This window comes from Cavia porcellus, unplaced genomic scaffold (genome assembly GCF_034190915.1).
Source record: "Cavia porcellus strain 051 isolate PalLab524CR breed Dunkin Hartley unplaced genomic scaffold, mCavPor4.1 scaffold_9, whole genome shotgun sequence".
NCBI classification, from domain to species: domain Eukaryota; kingdom Metazoa; phylum Chordata; class Mammalia; order Rodentia; family Caviidae; genus Cavia; species Cavia porcellus.
Window position 1 is genome coordinate 37,825,273 of NW_026947492.1, and position 21,841 is coordinate 37,847,113.

Here is a 21,841-nt window from a genome sequence, read left to right on the forward strand (position 1 = left end):
TATCACTGTTTGAATGCTTACAGGATGGCTATACAGTAATATTTTCTTTCTTCATGCCATTATTCTATACACTGTTGTCAACATTTATTTATTTATTTATTTATTTATTTATTTGTCTTTTGACACAAGGTTTTGCTATGCAGTTTAGGCTGGCTTTTGGAACCAGAGCTGGTCCGAAGCTCCCAGTAATCCTCTTGCCTCATTCTCCTGATTGCTGAGATGACAGCGGGCACCACTATGCCTTACTCAACTTTTATATCTTCTTATTTTTAAAATATTTTTGTTAAAATCTAAGCCACAGATAAACATGTTAGTTTAGGATCACAGAAGGTTATGATCATAAATATTCACCTCCCCATCCTGTGCCACAAGTGGGCCAATAACATACATGGAGCAGTTATCTGCTGGATAACAGTGCCTTCCCTTAGAATCTATCCTTAAACACCGGACTGAAGCATTTGTATATGTAGAAGAATTACGTACAAAGTAAAAAGTGTAGCAAATATATAAATCAGTAGCACGATCTTTTATTATCAAGTACTATTGTCTGCACTTACTTGTACATGCTATATTTTTATGGGAGTGACAGAACCTTGATTGTTTACATCAATATCACTGCAAATACTTGAAGAATGACTTGCAGCCTGAGGTCACTAGGCAATAGGATGTTTTAGCTCCATTATAATCTTATAGAACGATCATGATCTGCTATTGACCAAATGTCATTATGTAGTGCATGACTATACATGTTAAAACAAATAAATGTATATGCCAGTATAAATGTATACAAAACTATGATGTATATCCCTTTTTAACTGATATCTGTCACATCAACTGCATCAAACTCCATAAAACTCTTCTTTCCTTGATCTTATCCTTCCTCGGTCATTTTGTTTGGTTTTCTCATAGTTTATTCAACATACAGTAGAGAAGTAGTTTCTTAGGAAGCCTCACTGGACATATTCTGGAGTTAAGGAGTCTCTCTCAGGTTCTCTAATAACTTTCAGAGAGAAATATCTCTGAGCACTGACAGTTGTGTTTTTTATCACTATTTGTTTGCCTTCTAGAACCATGCTTCCCAAACTTAGATGATCACTTAAGGTCCTGTGAATGCACATTCAAACCAAAAGCCAACAGAAGTACAATATTGCCAATATAGTAGCTGCTCAGTGTTTGTTGAGCAAATCAACAAAATAGTAGCAGTAGTATTAACTCAAATATTTTGATTTTATGAACCATATCAATCTTTTTCACTTGTTCTAATTGGTTCTTATGGTACTACCTGAAATATCTTTCACTGTTCCAATCAGTTAGAAAGGTATAATAAATATTCTTTATGCGGGCAATATAAAAAGCTACTGAATATCAGGGGTTTTTAAAGAGCAGAATACATTTTTTGAAAAAAAAAAATCTGCGGTTTAAGAGAGACAGAAGGTGTCCCAAGTGGGATGTCTGCCTTTTTAAGGAATTTTTATAGAGCAAAACTACAAGGTGAGGTGGGTGGAAGGTGGGGAAAAATGGAAAATCACAAGTGGGCATGAGGTGGCACAAAACTCTGATCAACCAATAATGTTATGAACATAATTGCTTAGGTAACATTGATTAAGTTAAGATCAAATGGGGAAGGGAGTCATGTAGCAAATAGGCTTGAAAATATCACAGTATTTATTTTGACTTTATATCTATCCATTTGCTTATTGTTTTTGCTTTACCTCTGTGACAATTAAAGTACTATTACAAGTATTTATTTTTTGCTGTGATTATTAAAATATAATTTCAAGTATATTTTTTCAAAAATTATAATATAAATAAGTTCATATTTTTCCACATGCCTGAGTTTCATCATTTACATACTTTTAATAATAAATAATACTTACATTATATCATCATGATATGTGAAAAGTCAAGTGAACTATGTAAGGTAATTAGTGGACTCTCTAGAACTCCAGGCATTTAATAACTGTATGATCTAGTCATGTAGAGATAAGTCTGAACTGAAGTTCAAGAGTTGTTGTTGAAAAGAAAGAGTAATTGGGATTTGCCTCTATTTTATTTTCAAGACAAATAATAATTGGCAAATAACCTATAAAATTAGATGGTGATTGTATACATGATTACCATAATTTCCTTGCTGTAGGTATACAAAAAGAATTAAAAGATGGAGACTTATTTATAGAAAACATTGTTCTCTATGCACTAACGACTTATTTATGGAAAACACTGCTCTCCATCCAAGCATGGCAGTGGATAAAATAAGATAAACCTGCCTGGTCTCCTTTATAGAATATTTTTCCATAAAGTGGGCTATATTGATGTAGTACAACAATCTTTTTATTTATTATCATTTCTTATTTTTATCTGTTTTAATAGTTTCTCTTCTTTGTATATTTACATGTATGAATAAGTGCTGAAAATCATAAAATTTGAAATGATATTTAATTAATTGTCACACTTATTACTCAAGATATATGATCCTAGATCAACAGAAATTTTCATCCTTTGCTGGTGTGAAACCAAAATTCTATAGCTCTTTGGAAGGTAGTTTAACAGTCAGTTACATGAGTAAACATAATCTTGCCATATATTCTAGCAATCATGATCCTTTCCATGTATCCAAAAGAGTTGAAACTTAAGAGTAATACAAAAATCCACATGTGTATGTTTATAGCAGTTTTCTTTATAATTTCTAAAATGTGGAAGCAGCAAGATCACTTTCAATAGATAAATGGGTAAGGGTACATTCACATAACAAAATACTATTTACCAGTAAAAATAAGTGAGCCATCATGTTGTTAAAAGACTTAGATAAGATTTAAATGCCTATGGCTATGTCAAAGAGTTAATGAACAGTTAACATATAGTTAACTTGCTATATAACTTCACCTGTATGGTATTTTACAAAAGGGAAATATGATTATATGGGACTTCTTTTTTTATATCAGGAATCAAACTCATGATTTCACATCTGCTAGGTAGATGTTATGGCACTGAGCTCTAGGCCCAGCCCCACAAGGGAGCTGTAAGGCAGTGAAATGATTCTGCATAATACTATAATAATGGGAACATGTCTTTATATGCTTTATAAAAGCAATGGCATGTTTGAAACAAATGGCAAACTGTAATACAAACTGTACATGCTTAATGACAATGATACATGAATATGGGTTCACCACTTATAACAAAAATATCACTTGGAGACAGGATTTTGATGTTGAGGGATGCTATGCAAGTGGGGCTAAAGAGATACACAAGAACTCCCTGTTTTCCACTCAATATTGCTACTAACCTAAAACTGCTCTATAAAGCAGTCTATCTATATCTATATATCTATATTCAAAAATATAGGAGACTTCATGAATTTGATATTTGTTTCCTTTCACAAGAGCTAGATTTTTTTTAATTTAACAAAAATTTTATTGAAGATCCAAAAACAATTGTTAAGAGATTGACTTTTCCAGAAACTGTAGCTATACAATGCATCGTGCCTATCGTGATATAAGTTGTATTAGACACAAATACAAAAACCATGAAATAATTCATCATTCTCAAAAAATTTTGGCAAAGATAAAATACCTGAGGAACAATATGGATGACTTGTAAAGGATAGACTTTTCAAGCATCATTAAAAATAAATAGAGCACAATTGCATAAACCAATGAGTGTGTTCAGCTATATACACTGAGCTGAACTTTTGCAATAGGAATCAGAGCATTTTGTCATACAGAATTAACACATGTTATAAAAGTGCAAGGTATCAAAGGAATAGAACCGCCAGCATTCAAAACAGCAATAAAACACTCTATACCATGTCTCTCTGTTGTCCATCATTGAATAGACTGGTACCAATTTTTGAAATAAAAAAAAAGGAAAAAGGAACTGAAGCCTCTTTTCTTTTCTCTGTTTAAAATCAAAACAAACATCAACTCTGTTATACACTAACTTCTTCAAAGTACATCATTTGTAGAAGAGATCAGGAAGAAAGCGTGTTGATGGAGATCCATACACAAATGAGAGTTCCTCACATTGCTTTCCGATGGTACTCAGGAGGGACCACTTCATAACTCACATTGAACAAAGTGGCTGAATTCTTATTCAGAAAATTGAAGAAATCATGAACATAATTCAGTAATAAAGCAAGGTTCTTCTCATCCAGAGGTGTCTAGGCTCCAACTCATAAAAATAGTATCAGTAGACATGGTGCTCCCACAAGGGATACCAGCCCATCAGGGGGCTTGGCAAGGATCTCAGGGTACTGTAGTCTCTCAAATTTGTAGAAGACTAAGTGCCCAGCATCACACTGAAGAATTGCTTTATCCTTGCTACAGCCTCATTAACAGCATACTCATTATCTGTGTTTCTTGAGATTTCTTATAATTTGCATACTCTTCTAAAATGGAATCCACAGAGGGTCAGTAAGGCAGAGCTGCTTCACATCCTGGGTCCAATTTTCCAGTGCCTGAGACCTTGTAGCACCTCAGCTGCCAATAACCAATGGCAGCCTCAAGGGTTAGGTTTTGACAACCTATACTGTTTTGAATATCAGAAATAGTAGAGATGAGAAAGTGCTATACTCATCAGGCTAATTATGAAACCACTGATGATTTAAGTGAAAGAATTTACAACATTCATGAGATCATGTAAACGTGAGATACTGCTCTCGTGGTATGATCTATCTACCAAGGATAAGGCAGTTAGTTTGCATACAAAGTACGTAACACTATAATAATTCTTAGGAATATCTAAGTATAGGAAAGATTTCCATTTTCAATTTTATAGTCCTTAAATTACTCTGATTTTTAAATAGAAATACAATTTCTCATTCATTTGGCGTTTACAGTACTTTTCACAAACATATAAGCCCTTTAAATTTAATGAAACTATTTTGAAAAATGGTAAGACCTGACATAAAACTATTGAAATTATTTTCATTTTTCAAGTGGTTTACTGTGCAAACCAGACATAATATTGCCGCACATTAACAGAAATAGTTCAAATGGCAACACATTTCTCATCTCTGTGCATCTCCTCAATTATGTGAATTTATTTTAGAAAAGATAGAGATTCAGAGAGAGACAGAGAGAGCCCACAAAATTATTAAAATCTCTAAACTTTTTACTGGAAATACATATTTCCTTAAAACTTTTTGGTTGTTATTACAGAAGAAAAGTTAGTTTGCTTAATAATATAGATTCTAATCATTTGAAAATTTCACACAGAAGGTTTACATGTCTGCATTTCTCTTCATAAAAGCAATTTTAGAAAAATAAACTCTGAGCTATTAGAAAAACAAGATCAACAGTTCTACTGTATGCAATACCTCAATGATCAGGCTAGATAGATATTCATTGAGAAGCATATTTGTGCAAAAATAAAATATTTCTCTGCTCAGTTGGTCAGTTATCCTGATGTTCTCCATTAACAAATAAAATACACCTCACTTGGGAACTGAGGTTAACAGGGTAAACTTTTAAAAATGATAGCTTATTGTACATAACCAGACATTCCACAAAGAAAAAGCTTACTTGAGGCATAATAATTTCTTATTCATATATTTAACTGTGAGTATAAATAAGGAAACAGTTTATATGAAAAACTGTTCTGACTTTTGTCAATTTTAGGGTTAAAATTGCTTTCCTTCTAAAGTAGTATGTGCATTTAACATTTAACATCTCTATCAGAATGCAGCTTTTGGTGTAACAACTGTAATAGCAAGTTGGCATAGTCTTATCTTTTGGACTCAGAATTGTTCAATTTTCTGTAATTGTAGCAATATTTTCTTGGTAAACAATTATGAATGGTTTGGTGATAACCAAAGTAATTTTCAATTTATTTCTGTAATCCTTCTTAGAAATATTTCAATTCTTTTTAACTCTGGTAAATAACAACTGATAGGTGGACAGTCAGCTTTACATTAATGTTTAAGAAATGTTTCTATTTTGGAAATGTTTCCATAATAATTAGATTTGTGTAATTTTCTTCCTTTAATCCATTTCCTAAGTAGAAATACTTATTGAAAGCCTAATTGTGTTAAGCATATTCTAGGGTCTAATAATGTAAATATGAAGAGAAATTTTTGCTTCTAACCTGAATTCATATCCTAATGGAATAAAAAGTTGAATGTTAAGGGTTGGAGTATTTAAAACATGTAAGTGGATTCTTTCCACTATGACTCACAATTGTCAGAGTCAAATGCCTAACTTTGAAACTATCCCTCAAAACTGTGCTATTTAAGAACAGTAACTCAGAAGCCAAAGCAGCCTCATAAGATACTCATTTATACAGCTCTATCATACACATATAAACAGTGGCTCTATATATTCATTTCTTAAATGTTTCTTTCCAACTATATTATAATAAACAGGTATGTATGTAAGAACACTATTCTGACTTTTTCCAAAGGAATGTATTTCTTTCTTTATAATGATACTTTTTTAAGTGCATATGAACAGAATGGTTTAAGTATGACTTTAAAAAATTTGATTTTCTTAATAAAACAGGTGATCAAAACTAAACCGTTGATAACTATTTTGAACTTGGAGAAGAATTTAAATAATGCTTTGTGTAATGAAGCTTTCTACTCTTGTCAATAAATGAAAGTAGTAGTATTAGTATTCTAATTAGAATTCCAAACTAAATTGACATTAAAATTCAAATTCAACAAAAAATTTAAAGATTTCTGATGGGTAAAGTCTTCTATGGGAGGGTTAAAAATTCCTAATAGATAGCATGTATGATTTAAATATTTTAATTAATATTAATCTAGTAAGATATATTTAGTATTATATTGATTTATAAGGTAATTATTACCTAAAAACAATGCAAGCATTCAGTGACTATTTTCTACTTTCTGCTCTACACCCTTCCCATACATTTCCTATTGACCAACATAGAAGAAAACTAAATAAATAGAGCTATAAGAAATTACAGTCTTCAAACTCAGGTGGTCTCTCAATGTCTTTTGATACCTACCAAAATGTCCCTAATTTGTTCCTTTGTGTTCATCAAATTTTCTATCTCAAAATATTAAAGTTCTTTTTAATGCTTTTATTCTACCACCAGGCCTATTTCACTATGGGTAACAACCTCACTCCCAGCTTTATAGAGGGACTATAGTTTATTATACTTATTTACAAACTCTCCTACTGATTGAAGTTACTGTATTTTCCAAAAGAATACAAATTATATTGTAAACATTTTGATTATACCAGTCTTTTTTGTTTCTATGCTTATCATTTTTTAGGTTCTCCATAAAAATGGAAGAATTCCTTATATTGGAACTGAAATATTCCTTCTGTGCTCTGATCCTGTATGCTTCAGTACACTCAGTTTCTGAACTTAATTAATTGCTTCTTTTTCTCCTCATTGACTATATCCTCATTTATTTTTATCCTTATAAGGTTTTCTTCCCTCTGAGGTTATGGTTAAAACTCATTCTTCATTCTTATGTAAGATATTATCCTTGTGTTAAGTTTCCAAGGCTATTTTTTCATCCTCCATAGTGATTTATTTTTGCCATTTCTTTTGTTGGGTGATCTTTTTTTTTTTTTTTTTTTTTTTTTTTTTTGGATAATGTCATGGCATGAAGTTGACCTAGCAGTGTTTGAGGTTGAGAACACACATAAAAATACTGTGACACAAATACCGAGAGGAAGATTATTGTAAAAATTTGCTATTCATTTTTAGCCAGAATCCAATCATGCCCATATTAAGAGAAGAAAACAGATCTTGTCTCCGATATGGAGAGTCCACACAAATCGGTATTGGATTATTGACAGATTACACAGTTTCTTCCTCTAAAACAACACATGATCCCTTTGGTAACCATCATATCATATCTCAAATGACTCTACTATGAAATACTGCAATCTGATTTCATGCGTGAGGCATTCAGTAGACCTGGAGGCATTTTATGTCTCACACTCTGACTAAAAGTTTTCATTGCTTTCTGGGCCTCTTCTGAACTATGAAGTAAATTGTCTTAAGACAAAAAATACCTGAATCCATTTTGAATGGTACAGATTTTGGTTCTCAAATTCAGTTATCCCTTCACCTTTTGTTTTTCAATTATGTAAAAACATTCTTTAAGAGAAAAAGTAGCAGACCAAAATAGATTTTGGGTAATGGTAGGTCAGATACAATCCTGAAGTAAGGCAACAGTTTTGTAATGATAACAAGCATGTGTTCAGTTTCCAAGAAATAGCAAATAGACTTAAGAGCTACAGACACATACCCATTACTGAAGTCACCAATAATCTGGTTTTGGAAAAAAATACTCATGGAGAAATCTCAAATAGCATCAGAGTGCTTTGGAGCAACTTTTTAAGGTTGTTCCAATGCTAGCAAAAACATTAGTTCTTTCAGATCAACTGGTATATTTAACGAAAAGTGTACATTACTTTTAAGATTTGTGAAGTCACAACATCCACCAAGTATATACAATCTGTTTCTTAGCTCTCTCTCTCTCAATTTCTATTTCTGTGAGAATTCTATTATAGCAGCTGATTCTCTCAAAAGTTCCTTAAATAGTAATTTAGTAGAAAAAAAACGTCATTTTGTACATATGAGAGAAGATTTTAGATTTCTAGTTCTACTCATATTGTTTTTCATCTACTTATCACTTGTCAAGAGAGTGCTAATATTCAGGAAACTAAAAGATTTATTTATTACTATGATGGAAAGGTGCATCATTCTGCTAAGAATACATGTAGCATGGGGTGGTGCACTGCTGTAATTTCAGCTACTTTGCAGGTGAAGGCCGGAGGATCAAGAGCAGTCTGGGCAACATATTGAGATGGTATCAAAAACTAAAAATAATCCAATGGCATATATTTGAAAACAACATAGAGAATATGGACTTCAACAGTAATATAAAAGTAGCCATATACAGGAAAACTATAAGAATATTTGGGAGAATAAAAAAGAAACAAATGAATACAGATTAAACTGATTATCTGAATCAATGTTCTATGGAACATGGAGAGACGTTATCTATATTTACTGGAGTGGTCTAACTGATTTTTAATTATTATTGAGTAGAAGATGTCTCAAAAAGATATATGCTTTTAAAAGGTTCCTAACAGTCTTTAATTTGAGATCTCTGGAATAAACCAAATTATTTCTAATCAACCATCCTGGAAGCTTGATCGGAACTGAGAAAAGCTCATGAGATAGTAATTTAGGACTACTGAAAACAAACAAAAAAATAAATTATGAAACAAAACTGGAAATAGTCATTTAATGCTATCTGTTGTGTATTATTTAGCTTTCAGTTTATTTAATTTTAGAGGATGGTATTTTCTGTCCTAAATAGTAAAGATATTGGCAACTTTTTCTCTTCTTAAGAAGACTTTTCTGAAAATAACAGATATGTTCTTAAAGATGATGGAATGGTAAAATAATGTTGATTACTATAACTTAAAATTTTACTGATATATATTATGAGTTGGTATGATTTAGATGAACAGAGGCATTGTTATATTTTGTATTCCAAATCTAGGGGCCTAAGAAAATGACACAATACTTTATTTCAGTGATTATGGACTTCAGGGCTCAAGACAAAACTAAGGTCAGTGATATTCTTAAAAAAAAAAAAAAAAAAAAAAAAAACCCTGATATTTCCACATTAACATTACAGGGGTAGAATTTGCCCATTTTTAATTTCTACATTATCATGGGTCACATAACAACTCTAATTAGAAAAGGGACTGCCTACCGACCTAGACATTTTAATGCTGACTCAGAGGGTCCTACTCTAATTTTTATTGATTATTATATCTTTGTATATACATATACTGTATTGTTAACCTATTTATAAAATTTTGCATCATCTTGTGATACATTGTTTCATAACTAAGGTAAATTTTTATTTTTGACTTCAAGATATTAACTAAGGCTAGTATATTTTATAGAATACGACAAAATTTAGGGAACCTTCATAAGCATAAGTCACTTGAATGGTACAATGTTTCTTAACAGATGTAAGGAGAGTAGGTTATTTTTTACTACAGTGCATAGCACAGACTTGTGAGACAAGAAAAGTACTATATCCATCCTTAGTAGGAGATCAAATTGTAAAAAAGTTCAGAATAGGTGTTGGCCTTGGGGTTATCTAGCTAGTTCTTTAACTTATTGTTACCCAGTTCTGTAATTTCAACAGCAACAAGGAAGAGAAACAAAACACTACTTCTAGGTGAAGTTTTTATAAAGATGTGATTTTTCTCAAGGGTAACTTGTACATCTTTATGTTGTAATTTAAAATGTGTTCTCTGATATAATGAAGGTGGGCAGATATCCAGGTTTTCAAAATGCTACAATTTCAATAAAACCTACCAGTAAGGAATTAAAAAACTATTTTTTAAAAAAATGTTTTACTATGGATATCAAAGCTTCCTGTGTAGAACAAAAGCAGATTAAGTTCCTTAATCATTATTACTATTCCAGCACTTGAAAGTAGTAACATAATTAAAATTTTGCTTTAATTTGTAGTCTCCAGGACAAAAAAGCATTTAGAGAACTCATTGAAATGTACAACTCTTTCAGGTTGCTTCCATTCGATAGACATAGTCATTGTCAACAGAAATGAAGAAAAAGTGAAATTTGGGTTTCAACATGCAAATGAGTACCGTCAGCCTCCCATTTAGCTTCGAAATTTATGTATCTGAGCTGTCACAATAGCCATTTCTAGAAGCAAAGATAGCGTGTTGTGGCATCTCTTAGTAAATGGATGCTAAAGTTAAACAATATAAGTAATGTGGATATTTGTACCTGACATGCAAAACATTTACCCAGGCTATTATTTGAATCTATTGGACTTAAAAAGATCGAGAGCAAAGAAGTTATCATGCTGCCTCAGAGCTATGATTCATCTAGCACAGTATTGACTAACCAATAGAATTTTATGTAAACTTTTAGGAGAACAGTTTTGTCTTTCCTTAAGCAATTCTTAAAGCTATACCCACATAAATCAAATGTATACAGGGAAATTATTTGCAGGGAAGTCATTGTAAAATATCAACCATAATAGACTAATTGCTACTACATTGTACTGTTTACTCTTGAAAACTGTTTTTTTACAGAAGGTTTTGTTATCACTATTTAAAAATGAAGAAACCAATGTGTTGAATTTAAGAAATGACTCATGGTTTCAAGGACACTGAGTAGTGGAAGAAGGATTCCAATCACATTTATATTTTCATCCAATGATTTCCCCAATATCCTCCTCAAAATTGAACTAGAATGTGGTTTTTCACCATCTTTATTTGATGCTTTATCTCTATGTGACAAAGAAAAAAAAAATACACAGGTAGTGAGGCAGATAGATGGATAGATACATAAAGATGAATATATACATTTATGTATATGTGCTTGTATCTTTTTCCATAAAATAATACTTAACTTTTCTACAAATGAGTTAATTATTTTTAGTCATCTTACACTGTTACTTTATTCATGTTTCATGTACTTTAATACATCTGCGTATATCACTCACTAATTTATGTATTTTTTGATTATTGGTCAACCTTAATACTAATAGAAAGTAAAACTATAAGAAATCTAGTTTTGTACTAGCTAATGATTTTGTATAGCAGTCTGTGCCAAAAAAGAACTGACATATAGAAAATGTAAGTGAAGTACAGAGATGACCGGATTGATCCTGGTGTATATATTTTTTCAAATATCATTTGGACAGTTAGCTATTTATGATTGGCTGAGACTCAGTAACTTGTAACAAGAGCACTTTACAGGCTTTGCATACCAAATTAGACTGTTGTTCACTATGTACAGCAAAATCTGTATGCAGGTGCTTTAGGTCAATTTTAATTAATTTGAATCCTTAATAGTGACTGAATCTGGTTTGCTAACATAGTAGTCACATAGTAAATACTTAAAGTTGAATTTATGAAAAAAAAAAACTAATTTTGAGACCACATTGGTGGAAAAGCTATACAACTTTGATTAGATTAGATTTGGCATGTATTAATTTCTTGATTTTAAAATTGAAAATTTAATCGTGGTTTAGCTAAAATTCCAGATCAACGTGACTCTAGTTTTCTTTTAGTTACATGCTGTCTATCCAAGTCGCTTATGTATGAATCTTTTGTAATACAGCATTCAGTTTATATCAGCTTCTTCCTTCTCAAATTTCAGCATATTTATGTCCTACAAACACAGGCTTAATATTGTCAAGGTGAGGGGATTTTCATTTTTACCCTCTGATAGCTCTAATCTGCTAACTAAACTGAAAACAGACATACTAACAGGAAAAAAAGCATATACGTTTATTAATGTGCATAGCTATGAGGGCATCACAGAAGTATGATTACTAACCCTTTCTCACATGAAGAGGAGGTAGACTAGGCAATATTTAGGTGCAGCAAATGAATTTTAAGGAAAATAAAAGAGCTCAGACTACATATGTGATATAATTGTGGTAGAATTCTTCAGTACCTTGGGGGAGAAGAGTGACAGAACTAAACTGCCCATAAGGCTTGAACAGCCCTCAAGACAGTGGATGAAAAGTTTGTTTGGCGTATTGAAGACTTTTAGTTTCTAATATTCCCCAATCATTATCATTTCTTGGTTAATCCACGAGATTCCTAGGAAAGGGACTTCAAACAATTACATTTCTTTTGAAAGAAATTTCCTCAGTTAGAGAAAAAGAATAACCAAAAACAAGAGAAACAAAGATGAACAGCAGACATGGAACTGGACTGATTAGTGAGACTTTAGTTCTGAGACTTGAAGATTTCTTATCAGCTCAGTGTATCACTGCACCAGAAATCAGGGTATTGTTTTCTGGACCCCCAAATATTCATGAAATGCTATTTTTAATGATTTATTTTTGTGTGAGTGAGCCAAAATAAATATTCAGCTTGAATACTAATTATTTTTCTAGCAATCACCTGAGCAAAATGATGCAGTTTCTATTTCATTTATTTATTTATTTATTCCTTTTTTTTTTTTTAAGAGGGTGACTCTAGTAACTATCACTGGAATTTTAGATTTGAAAATCAGCTCATTCTGTGATCCAAAATGTACAATATTAATCTCTTGGACATCACTTTCCATGTTAAAAATATGAAGAATAATTACTATAATTCAGTTCCCTTGCAAATAAACTAATGATTCATACATTGTATACAATACCATGTAGATGACATTCAAAAATTAGTTTCTTTATATTGTAATTTTCCATCAGAAAAGATTTTTCTCTTCAGAGTTTCTTACGTTTGTTAAATTCTGTCACAGGCAAAACCACAAGTGCTATAAAGGTTTCTTTTCACTTACCCTGTTTCCCATAGTTCTCTGTACAGATATGTTCTCACTTTTCAGGTTTATTCTTCAGTGTTCATTGTGTTTCAGACTATGTGTCTGGCTTCTGTAAGGCAGAAGAAGGTAACAAATCCCATAATGGGTTCTCTTCTTCCTGCTCTTCTCATCTCAATATTTCTTTTTCTGAGATAATACTCATGATTCATCTCATTTGCATTCCATTTAATTGACTTATTTTCCCTATTCATCTGTCTGTTTAGGGCCTTAAGACATCTTGTAAAACAACTCCAACTTATCTGTAGCTTTTTCATAGTATGCACCTTTAATTTACAACAAAGACAACTCTTTGATTCTTAAAAACAAAGCACTGAAATTCCTTCAACAATGGTCACAGAAGATCCCAGTCTTTCTTAGATACTTCAATGGCTGAGTAGCCTTAACCTTGTCTTCCAGATCAGGTGAAAGTTAACTACCAAAAGAATTCAGTAACACATTTCTTATTAACATATCAGAGTTTGTCCAGTTGGATTATCAAACAAAGGGATCTGAGACTTGTTCTTGCATTTCAAATTTTAATGATCCTTAAGAATAATATGACAATATGCTTGGTACATTGTGTCCACTTGAGATGTGTAGAAGCTTAATTAAGTAACTTAGGATGTAGAGGACAAGCCCTTACTGCTCTAGGATGTTGTTCACTGTGTCAATTTGAAAAGCTTAAAAGTTTAATTAAGTGACTTAGCAGGAAGTCAGGGAGAGTCACTTTGTAAACATCCTGAGCCTTTGCAAGAGTAGGGCAGTCAGAGTATGCGAGTGCTACACCCACCTAAAAGCAAATAGCACGCATAGAATATAAGGAAGAAAAATATATTAGTTCTTTCCTTTTTGTTCTTGTTGCTTTCGCCTTAAAGAGTTACCCCTGTGTCATGCCACCCTGCCTTAGAGCCAGCTGATTAGGCATTTAAAGCTTTACAAACTGTGAGCTAAATAAACCTTTCCTTCTTCAGTTTTGAATGTCAGGTATTTTGTCCCAGCAATGAGAGAAAAGTAACTAAGAAAACTGATGTTGAAAGTGAGAACATAAACTAAGAAACAGAAATTTTGGATTCAAAACATTGGAAAGAAATTTAGTAAGTGAAAAATATTTCCACACAAGCCTACGTGAATGTATAAACTTTTCAGTCTTTACTATTCCAGGATATGCTTCTGCTGGAAGCAAGAGCTGCATGTTTTTGATTGCGGATAGCACACTTTAACACAAGTGTAATACAGTGCAGAAAGCCAGAAATTGCAAATTATATAGGAGGCACAGGGCTCAAGATCTAACATATGAACGCCATGAACTGGTCTTTAGTTTTTCTATTTTCACTGTTTTCAGGGTACCAATTTTGTGTCATAATAGGTATCTTGTAGGAAAACACATAAAATTCAGAAGAATTTGTTTACAGCACGTAAAAAAAGATTATATTAGGTAGAAAGAACACATTAAAACTGATATGTTTTAGATATAAGTCACAGACAATAGCAATAAAACCTGAAAAAAGATATAAATACCTTCAAGGGCTTTATTTCATGATATGAGATATTCAGTTCTCCTTTTCCTCCCTCAATCCTTTATAACTTCCACATCAACCAAGTAAAGAAAATTTAGTCTTACCTGCTGTGTGCCACATTTATTCACCTAAACCATAACAAGTTCAAAGATTGTACACATGTCTTTTAAAATGCCATCATGCTGATTCCACACACTGACCCACAGTTCCTGTTAGGAGCTCAATGATTCTTCTACAGGAGGTTTTAGAATGCTTTGTATAAACTACAGATACTAGAGGTGGCCCATTACAAACCACAATGAATTATTTATACATTACCAAATATGCTCACTTAGCTCAGAAAGAGAGCTTTAAAAATTTATAATTTCTGCTTCTCAAATATCTTCCAAACCTAGAAACTGCATAAAGGTACATAGTTGAAATTTTTAAGTCTTATTGCTGTTTTATGCTTCACTTAATGTCTAGGTTGAACAATTAAAATTTGAAAAACTGCTTAGAAAAACAAATGCTGGAAATATAAATTTTTGAAGAATAAAATGCAGATATAGATAAGACTTTGATTTAAATATTTGACTTGGTTGACTTTAAAAAAGATTGTTTTTATAGATGTAAACAATATAATTGAAATATTAAGCTTAGAATGATAACTCAGGGTGTAGGTGTTGTAGTCAGGGGTAGTGAGGAAAACAGAATCAGGACATGGAATTTATAATATTATCTTACAGTGTCATCCAGATTTAACACAAAAAATTCAGGAAATCTGTACACAACCCTAACGTCATAGAATATTCAGCCAAGAGCCAGAATTCCACAACAATGTTCTACATGAGTCCAGATGAAAACCTAGAGCATATGACAGTACCTCCCATGAGTCGAACTGGAGGTCTAGAGCACACAAGAAGGACTCATTCCAATCTGTTTTACAGATCCATGCTGGGCCATACAGGCCCAGAGGTCAGTGGTGGAAACTTTAAAGTCTATGCCAATGGGTGAAAGAGCTGTGCTAGTAGGATGGCACTTCTACACTGGAGCTGAGAAGTCACACTCAAAACAAAGAACAGGGCTGTCCTAAAAGCACCACAGCCATTCTCAGCGACATGGAAGCCCTGGGCTCCTCCAATAAGCACAGTTGAGTACATGCCAGGAAGCCAAGGTGACCAGTTCATCCTGGAGACCAAGTGGCACATGTCTTCCCCTCCAGAAACAAGAAGCAATGCTCAGTGTAAGGACCAGAGCTTCTCCAGGAGAATCAACAGCTCAAACAGCGACACGTAGGAGAAATCACAATGCCTTAACACCTCAACGCATAGCTTCTCCTTCTCCAGGTCTCTATTTATGCTGGCAACTTTCCTCAGGTGGGCTAGCTATGCTTAGCGCTATGCTGATTTAGTACAGCTAGCATTAAGTTGACCATCAGTTTTTAATTTATAACAGTAGGCCATCAAGGTTTCATGGATGTTAACATTCCATGAAGGTAAAAACCCAAAATTATGCAATATAAATATAGCAAGAAATTTGTACGTAGTTTGAAAATGGGTGCCTCATGCTGATTTTCCTAGTGCCTTAGAATAATGATGTGAAGATGCAGAAGCCTCATTTCTGGGCCTTTCTATCATAAGAGGGGTTGGGATACATTATCAGTACATACTGAATCAATTAAAAAATCTAGCTCATACTTGGGAGGAACTAGAAATTTGTTAAATCATTTTGTTCATGTATTAGTTACTTTACTTGATTTATATATTTGTTTCCTGCATCTTTGACAGTTTCATAGTAAAGCTAAAGGGAGCCTGAGGACTTTCCAACCTTAAGTCTTTCCATCCAGACAGACTAAACTCATGACCTGGCTTAACTAGCATTTGTTATCACCTTGCTTGAATGTCTAGGTGACATTACTGAAGCTTCTTCTAATTTACTGAATTTTCTTTTCCTTAGCTATGTAGACGGAAGAAAAATTCTTTTTCTCAGTGATTATGCATATTATGATTATGCATATTATACTAGATAATGTTACACATTAGGAAAATAACAAATAGCACACATATATCAGTTAAGTAGGTTTATTTGTCAGTGGATTCATATTCATGTGTGTTTACCATATCAGTCTTACTTTTCAAACTCTTCAAAACAAATTCAAGTAAGACACTGTCTAATCTTCAAAAATATATATAATCAAAAAAGAAGTAGTAATACAATCTACAGAAATGTGGTGTTCAAATTCTCTCTTGGGGTGCATTGCCATAAACTTATGGACTCAAAATAGCCCACATTTATTTATTCATGGCATGTATGAGTCCAGAACTGGTAGAGTTAGTCTGATTCCTCTACTCAGAGTCTTTCAAGTTTTCAATCAAAGTGTTGTCTGAGGAGGTTGCCTAACTGGCTCAATATATGAATCTGCATCTGTAGAGCTCCCAGAAACAGATACTCCAGAAAAAAGAATGCAAGTATGTCATTCCACATAATACAATCAATTCCTTGTAAATACTTGTCTTGTTACCATTGCTGTTTTCTATTGGTTAGAAGCAAGTGACACACTCTAGAGCACAGAAAATCATGCAGGATATTTATTCCAGGACACAGGAATCTTGGGGATAAAACAGGAGTTGGTTCACTATATGTGGTATGCCCTGAGGGTCAGTATTATTGTCCTTAGAGATTTTTCTATGAAAGTGATACATAGATGTCTTATTCTCCTTATTAATAGAGAACTTTGCTTATGTTGATTAACATAGTTTTTATTATCCACAGTAAATCATGTGGCATCAAAATGAAGCTCACCTAGATTATCAAGCTTTTGTGTATATGCATTCTGATATACATACATAAGTGTACATATTTTAAAATGCTATTCAAATTAAGTAAACTTATGGGAGAGATTTGATATTTTAATAACAAAACAAAAAGCATTTTACATTTACTGACTGAGACAAACTTTAAATATCGTTGTGTTTATTAAAAGAAAAAATATTGCATTTTCATAAATTTATTTTTACTCCAAAAATCCATATGACCCAACTGGATTCAATGATTTCCTTGTTTCATTAACTTAAGAAGATAATTCCAATTTTCAAATATGGTAAAACATTGCTATGTAAGCATAATTTATTTCAGAAATATGCTTGTAATCTAAAACACTTGTAAATCAAAGTCAATTTCACAGTAAGAAATATGGAATCTCAGTCAAATCATTCCCAATCCAAAAATATTCGTATAATATGATTATAACACCATATTTTAATACAAAGTAATAAAATAAAAACATAAAAAAAGAAACAAATTAACCTGATTTATATTTGAAAACCTTTGTGAATGGTATGAGGAGTGGAGAAAGAGTTGTCCTACTGGATGATCTTCAGTATCACTAACTTAATCACTGTTATATTATTGGTTCACTGGAATATTTTTCTTTTCCTGTAACCTTAACAAGGAACTTATCCAATGACACTTGTTTTATCTCTTTTTAGGATTTCATGCAAAAGTGACACTGAAATTTCATTAAGCAGATACATCCCTCGCTCTGCTACATCCTTATTCAAGTGGTGTTTTGATGCAGATTTGCTCCATTTCCCACATTTTACTAATCTCCCTAATTTCATTTAAAGTGGGGGATCCCTCTCCCTTTTTCTCTTCGTCTTCAGCAGACGAGATATCCTTGATAACTCATTGACGATGGGACACCATCACCTACAATCCCAGAGAGGCAGAAACTGAGACCGAGACTGAGACTGAGGCAGAGGAAACGAAGAGGAAGAGGACGAGAAAGAAGAAAAAGAACAACCCGTAACTCAGTTGTGATCATGTAATTTTAGCCATTAGGTACTATTTGTACTTTAGGACATTGCTAGTTTATCTAGTTAAACTTTATTAGAAATATTTATTTGTCTGTGATCCGATGTTGTACTGTATTTTCCTTGAGAACATATTACTAGATAAATGACAAGTTACAAATTTGATATAAAAATTGTTATAATCTTAGGAGATGGCAGCAGCAGAAATACAGAGATAAAGTGAAATGAATGAAACATGGGGAATCAGAGGAAAGGAAAGCCTTACTGATTTGTAAGTCTATTTAGTAAATATTATTTCACTTAACTCTTGCAACAAGCCTGCAACATAATATAATTTCCATTTTTTTGAGTACAAGACAGTTAGGACTACAAGAAGCTCCACCTCTTGTCGTAGTTACGCTGTGTATTCCTGCAGGTGTACTCGTTCCTCTATTACACTCTTTTAACGCACTGTGATTTTCAGGCCACCTACATCAGAATTTCTTCTGGAACACATTAATATAAAATTCTTTCTGTCCACTCCAAATTCAGGATGAGAATCTTCAAGGTTATAGTCTAGAAATCCTGTTTTAAATAAGGACCTCGGCAATTTTAGGCCTATCAGATTCCAATACCTACTTCAATAAAAAGGAAACATAGGCTTAATTGCCATTCCTAAACTTTCATAGTTTTATTACTTTAGGCAAGCTGCATACGCTTTTATCTTTAATTTGCAACAGCTATAACATACCATCCAATTACCTTCTGGGATCTGTTGTTCCTGATGACAAATTAGCAATTAATTTTGTTGCCATTTGCTTGTATATAATTAGACTTTTCTCTCTTGCTGCTTTCAAGGATTTTTGTATCTGGGTTTCCACATTTTTATAATGATGTGTTGGAGTGGATTACTTTACATTATCCAACTAACTTTTTGAATGTGTAAGTACATGTTTTCAGAAAATTGGAGTTTTTAGCTTTTTATACTGATATTCCTATATGTTAATCTTTGTGTAAAATTATCCTGTATTTCTGGTCTCATTTTTTTTCCCCTCAGTCTATTTCTGCTTTTCATCTTTCTCTCTTACTACGGATCTATCTTCAAGTTCATATATTGTTTTCTCTTCTAGTTAAAATCTGCTCTTTAGCTCCTGTGATTAAGCTTCTGTGATTAAGCAAGTGTGATTGTACATATCAACTCTAGAATTTTAATTTAGGTCTTTTACATAAATTCTACATCTTCATTAAAATCCTTCAGTTACTATTTTTATGCTTCCTTTACTTCTTTAGTGTGTTTCTTTTTAGTTCTTTCTCTATATTTTTAATAACTTGGAAGTTTGTATTCTAATATCTCGTCCACCTCAGCAGCACATGTGATTGTCTGTGTTCTTTTCTCTTTTTCCTGTGTGGTTCAAATTCTTCTGTTTCTTGGATATTTCATCATTTAATTGAAAATTAGACACTGAGAAATCTTTAGGTTCTAACTCCCTTTCCTGCACCGCAGGACTTGTTCTTTTCATTTCTGTTTGCTAAGGTGTTTGTTTAGTGCCCTGACTTGGCTATGCTACTGAAGTACATGGCCCCCAAGCCATCAAGCTTTACTGTTTCTCATCACAGGGCTCAGCCTTGAGTATGTGCCAAAATGCCCTGGAATGAGAGCTTGAGTGACAGCAGTTTCAAAGGACTTTACTTTGAATATCTCTCTGTGAAGTTATTTCAGTTGGTATTACGGGTTACATATCAGGCTCCCCTAATTACAAACTAATTACTTTATTGTTTTTGACAATGCCCTAGAGCACAAATTTCTCAGCAGTCTGATCAAATTTAATGTGTGCACAAACTATTTTTTGAGGCCAGTCTCTGATGATTCTTTTTAAAATGCTAGCATGTTTCTTAGCTGGCTTTTGCCCTGTTTCTGTCTGCTGAAGTAGCTGTCTTATAGCTCAGCTTACTCTTTTTATTTCAAAGTGTTTTTATTTTCAAGAACGGTTGAGGCTACACCTTCTCATGTTGTTTATCACAATGTTAATGCTTTTGGGAAAGGTGTGGAGTTCTCTTTCTTGTGAACTTATCAAATGACCTCTAAGCATTATTCGGTAGTAATAATCTTAAATGTAGAGTAGGGGAGGCAGTTAACTCTAATGTTTTCATTTCTCCTTGGAAACTGCTCTGTGAACAAGCTAGGATTAGGGTGTGGAAGCATCACTGTTCTTACTTTGCCTTCTCTAGAAGAAAGATTTGTTCCTATGGATGGGTGCTCATTAGAGGGAGATTGCTTCTGATTTCTCAAAGGGACTTGTAGAAATTTTACCTCTTCAATTTACAAGGAAAGCAGTGATGCTCTGTGGCTCTGGTTACATTTGGAGGGATCCTCCCCTGAGTGCGGGGGTGGCTGATCCTTCTCTTGGCCACTCACATCGGTAGTCAGGTGCCTCTTCTGCCAAGCAGAGAAGGCTAAGCAGACGAAGGATTCACGGTTCAGTTGCCACAGTCACTTGCATTTTCTGATTTAATAGATTTTTGTGAATAATTGTTTCTCTATTTGTTAGGTTTCTTTAAGATAGTTTTGGAAGAATTTTTTTAAAAAAATTAACAAACGTTTTTATCAGCTTTGTTTCTGTTGCTAAGGTGTAAGTGTGTGGAATTCCTTAATGTAACATTCCAGAGATGCAAATCCTGGCTATAGTTTTCACTATTGATGAAATGAAGATTACCTACTCCCTAAAGTGATGTTAAGGACTATTCAAATATGGCAATATATTCTAAAGATTTTACAAATAAAAAGCGAATTATAATATTATTTTTACTAAAAGAATAAAAAGTATTTGAAAGGCAAAAATAAGTTTTCTTTTTGAATATAAAATCTTAGTATGTCTTTGGAAAGAATAATGTAAGAAAGGTCATTTGGGAACAGACATTTAAAGTTAATCATATACTCTCCCTACCAATACCCAGAATAAAATAAAATAAAACCAATACTTGTCCTCTGCTTTACAGAGATCAAAGCAGAAGCATTTGAATAAAAGTTGCTGTGTAAACAACTATTTTCTAGATGATAAGAAAATGTTTGATACATGAAGACTAGCACAAGAAAATTGCACAAATTCATTTTAAGATTTCATTTTATAATTTTATTAATTCAACTGGACATGAAGCAATCTTTATAAGATATACATATGAAAGTATTTATACTCAAATTCCGTTATGTCTAACATTTTCCTTAGACATTGCAGTAAAACTAAAGAC